Source organism: Pteropus vampyrus, unplaced genomic scaffold (genome assembly GCF_000151845.1).
Source record: "Pteropus vampyrus isolate Shadow unplaced genomic scaffold, Pvam_2.0 Scaffold561, whole genome shotgun sequence".
In the NCBI taxonomy this organism is placed as follows: domain Eukaryota; kingdom Metazoa; phylum Chordata; class Mammalia; order Chiroptera; family Pteropodidae; genus Pteropus; species Pteropus vampyrus.
The window spans coordinates 374,423-379,501 of NW_011889342.1; the positions used below are offsets into that span (position 1 = coordinate 374,423).

The following is a 5,079-nucleotide window of genomic DNA, read 5'->3' on the forward strand; positions in this document are numbered from 1 at the left end:
TAAATATATGTCAATCTTAATTCTGAGAGCCAGTTCTCTGAAGGCAAGATTCCCTTGCAAGTTAACAAAGCAAAACAAAATGAAACAAAACGTGTTCAGCTTTCAAATTCACTCCTGAGTTTTTCAAACCATTTTAAAATTGAGATATAATTGACATATAACATTGTGTCCGTTTAAGGGGTACAGGCATACCTCATTGCTTCACAGAGGTTGCATTTTTTACAAAGTGGAGGTCTGTAGCAACCCTATGTTGAGCAAGTCTATTTGTGCCATTTTTCAGATGAGAGTTAGCATTCTTTTAGCAATAAAGTATTTTCGGTTAAGGTATGTTCATTATTTTTTTAGACATAGTGCTGTTGCATACTAAGTAGACTACAGTATTGTGTAAATGTAACTTTTATATGCACTGGGAAATGAAAAAAATTCATGTGACTCACTTAATTGCAATATTCTCTTTATTGTAGTGATCTGGAACCAAACCCGGCAATATCTTAGAGGTATGCTTGTACAACATAGTGATGTGATACAATTATGTTGCAATACGATTGCCATTGTAGCACTAGCTAATCCCTCTGTCATGTCACATAATTACCATTTCTTCTAGTGGTGGGAACAATTATGATCTAGTCTCTTAGCAAGGTTACTGTTTATAATACAGCGTTGTTGTCTATAATCATGGTATTGTGTGTTAGATCTCTAAGACTTATCTACTGTTGCAAGTATGTACCCTTAAACAACATCCTGAGTTTTTCTTGAGCAAAAGGAGCTCACTTTATTGCCAGAGAAGGATATCTTCAATAGTCTGCCTAGAAAGATTTGCCATTTGCTAATGACCAGGGACTACTCAATGTTAACTCTTCTACCCATTTTATCATGGAGGTTTTATTTTTTTTATTTTATTATTATTTATTATTATTATTTTTTATATTTCAAAAAAATATGGAATGCTTCATAAATTTATGTCATCCTTGCTCAGGGGCCATGCTAATCTCTCTGTATTATTCTAATTTTAGTATATATGCTGCCAAAGTGAGCATTCATCATGGAGGTTTTAAATCTCCATCCCCTGTTTGATTCCCAACACTGTTTATTTGATGTGTATTGGGCAGATAACTTACTGTTTGGTTTACTGACCATGAGACTATGAGTCACTGCATTGGACCTGATGGAGAGAACTTCTCATCACCCAGAGTTTCTAGAGTTTGAGGTAGAAGTATTTATGATGGGACCTTGGGTGACATACTAAATGGAAAAAAAGGATACAGTGAAATAACCCCTCCTAACATGTTGCTGTATTTCCTTCCAGGATTTGCTCTTTGCTCAAGAATTTTCAACTTTGCAAACTCACAAAAGCAGAGAGTGGAATGGTGGTTACCAGGGACTGGGGGTGGGGATAGGGGTGGGTAAAATGGGGGAAATGTTGGTTAGAGGGTATAAACTTTCAGTTATACAAGATGAATAAGTTCTGGAAATTTAATGCACAGTGTGGTCACTATAGTTAATGATAATGTATTGTATATTTTAAATTTGCTAAGAGGGTAGATATTAAGTGTTTTCACTATATACACACAACAAGAAGAAAATGGTTACCTATATGCAAGGCGATGCTATGCTAATTAGCTTGATTGTGGTGACCATTTCACCATGTCTATGTATATTAAACATTAAGTTGTACTCATTAAATATACACGAATCTTATCTGACAATTATACCTCAATAAAGCTATTTAAAAAAGAACATTTGACTTTGAAGATGATCCTTAGAAGCACTTAGTTTAGTGTAAGGCTTCTCAAACTTGACACAATTGACTATCTTCTGCTGAGTAATTCTTTGTCATGGCACGGGGTCTGCCCCGGGGAACTGCAGGACATTTATTTATTATTTATTGTTTATTTTTTTAAATTTAAGTTTATTGGGGTAACATTGGTTAATACAATTATATAATTTTTAGGTGTACATTATCATTTGGCATCTATATGTTCTATTGTGTGATTACTACCCAGAGTCCAATTTCCTTCAGCTACCATATATTTGATTCCCTTTACCCACTTCATCCTCCCCCGATCCCCCTATATTTGACCCCCTTTACCCTGTCTACTTCTTCTTTCCTCCCCCACCCCCTACCCTCTGGTAACCACTAGTCCATTGTCCATGTCCCTGAGTTTCTGTTTGTCCACTGCAGGACATTTAGCATCATCCTGACCTCTACCCACTAGATGATAGCAGCATCTCTACTACCACCCCTAGCTGTGACAACCAAAAATGCCTCCAGATATAGCCAAATGTCCCCTGGGGGACAGAATTGCTCTAGTTGAGAAACTCTGTTTTTGTCTAATATCTATTAGTTGCGAAATACTGCCTTAGTCCTATGTGAGTCTCCCCAGTATAATGTCCTTGGCAAATTCTAGCCTGTGCTTGATTGCTTCTGTGTCAGGGAACTTACTCTTTTACAAAGAATTTCCCCACGGTTAGATGTCTCTGAGAAGCAGCAAGATCTTCCCTAGTGTAGAATGGGAATGATTGCTACAGGATATGAGGCTTCCTTTGGGGTCATGAAAATGTTTTGGAATTAGACAGAGGTGGTTGTTGCACAACACTGTGAATGTACCAAATGACACCGAATTGTATACTTTAAAGCGACTATGTCATGTAAATTTCAGCTCAATAAAAAATGAGCATGAATTTTACTATTTATGGAAGTTTCCCTCTATATCAAGCACTGGGGTAAATGACATACAATATTGTACCAATGAATCCTTATTGCAACCTGGTGAGAGAGGTACTTCTATTGTCCACAGTTTTACAGGTGAGAAAACAGATGCTCAGAGAGGTTAAGTAAGTTGTTTAAGGTAACACTGCTAGGAAGCCCAGATCTGCTTCTCTCCCCAGATGATGCTGAACTGCTTCCCCTGCCAGTCTCTTATTTTCCAGGAAACCTGGAAGATAGTAAGGAAGTCAGCAAAGTCATGGTGAACCAGATGGTTACAAAGGAAACTTTGCATTTCTAAAACTGAAAATTAAATAAGGTAATGCATGACTGTATGAACCTTACTTGGAATTGTGCTTTAGCAAATTTTTTTGAAAGACATAATTTGACAAATTTGAATGCTATGACATTTGATGTTATTAAAGAATTATTGTTTTTGTCGGTGTAAAAAAAAGGCTGTGAACATAGAAACACTCTGCAAACTTTAAGTTAATCTATTTATTTGTTCATTGATTCATGTAACACATAGTTACCCAATGTTTGTTACGTGCCAGGTACCAGGGATACAGGAGTAGTAAGACAGATACGATCTCTCCCTGTAGCAAATGTTGTTGGTTGCACACCAGTATATCCTCAGCACAATTTCTCTGGTCTTCACACCTGCTAGCCCCTGTAGCTCCCTGATTGAAGGCTGTCTCTGGCCATTGAACCTGGCTTTGGTATGTTCAAAGGGCAGGCCAAAAGTGTTGGGCGTTACCCCTCAACCTTGGGAACAGCTCTCAATCAATGACTGACTAGAGTTGGTGGATAAGCACCCTAGCTCTGTCGCTTCTTGGCTGGGATAACTGAGGTATATACTTTCCACGATCTCCGAGAGGTCCCGGTAGGACTGAGCCTCAGTTGCCCACGGTGGTAACCCATTACTGGCTGCCTTCTCTTCCCCGCATCACTGCCCTGCTCCTATCCTGGGGCTTCTTGGGATCGCTTTCCAGATAAACTTCTTACATTTGAATTCTCATTTCAGAGTCTGCTTCTAGAGCACCTCAAACTAAGGCAATACCCCAAATTACCCTCAGGGACCTGACAATCACTGGACTGTCACATAGAAATGGAATGAAAATTATGAAGGAGAAGTACAGGGTGTTATAATATATAAATGGAAAGTTTGACCTTGTCTATGGGACAGGAAAACTGATGGTGCTAGATGGGAAAAGGGATAGAGAGAGGATTTTCTTCTTTTTTTCTTTTTAATTTTTTCCTCTCAGCATAGATGACAAATAGTGTTCTTAGAAATGTCTTGGGAACAAGTGTTGTTAAGCAATTCATGACATGCGTTATAGAATGGGTATAACCTCCATTCACTAATTTAACACTGAAGGAGAAAATTTTCTGAGCAGAGAGAAAACATTTGCAAATGCTTGGAGGCAAAAGAAAGCATGAAGTGTGGCAGTAAGCTGAATAACCCTTCCCTCTCCAAAGATGTCCACAGCCAAATCTCTGGAACCTGTGAATATGTCACCTTACGTGGCAAAGGGACATGGCAGAGGTAATTAAGGATCTCAAGATTCCCTAGATTACACTGGTGGGCCCAGTGTAATCACAGAGCTCCTTATAAGAGGAAGGCAAGAGGGTCAGAAGTCAGAAGACGGAGATGTGACAGTAAAGCAAAGAGTTAGAGTCAGGGAGACATTTAAAGATGCTGCTCCTGGCTTTGAAGATGGAGGAAGAGGCCACAAGCCAAGAAATGAAGGCAGCCTCTAGAAACTGGAAGGAAATGGATTCTTCCCCAGAACCTCTGGAGGAACTGTAGCCCTGTGGACATCTTGATTTCGGTTCAGTGAAATCCAGTTAGGCCTTCTGACTTCCAGAACTGTAAGATCTAAATTTACACTGTTTTAAGCCACTAAGTTTGTGGTAGTTATAGTGGCAATAGAAAACTCATACAGAAATGAAAATGGCTGAAGTTCAAAGTATTGAAATGACGGGGTGGGAGGGGAGTTGCCTGAGATGATGGGGGAGCAGAAGGGGGACCAGGCACCAAAGTCAGGTCGATGTGATCTGAATGTTTGAATCCCCTCCCCGAATTCATATGTTGAAATCTTAACCCCCAAAGATGATGGTGTTAGGAAGTAGGGCCTTTGGGAGGTGCCTAGGTCATGAGGGTGGAGCCCCCATTAATGGGATTAATGTCCTTATAGAAGAGATCCCACAGAGATCCCTGACCCCTTCCACCACGTGAGGACACAGTGAGAAGGCATGAATCAGGAAGGGGGCCCTCACTAGACTGTGACGATGCTGGCATCTTGATCTTGGACTTCCCAGCCTCCAAACTGTGAGCAACACATTTCTGTTGTTTACTAACCACTTAGTCT

The 5,079-nt window shown here is 39.7% G+C and overlaps 1 non-coding gene across 1 annotated transcript; it reads right to left on the reverse strand.

Annotated features, from left to right (window-relative positions):
• Nucleotides 1–933: 933 nt before the first annotated feature.
• LOC111733406 lies at nt 934–1,037 on the reverse strand. Its single transcript, XR_002777974.1, has one exon. It is a non-coding gene; the product is annotated as a U6 spliceosomal RNA (small nuclear RNA).
• Nucleotides 1,038–5,079: the final 4,042 nt, after the last annotated feature.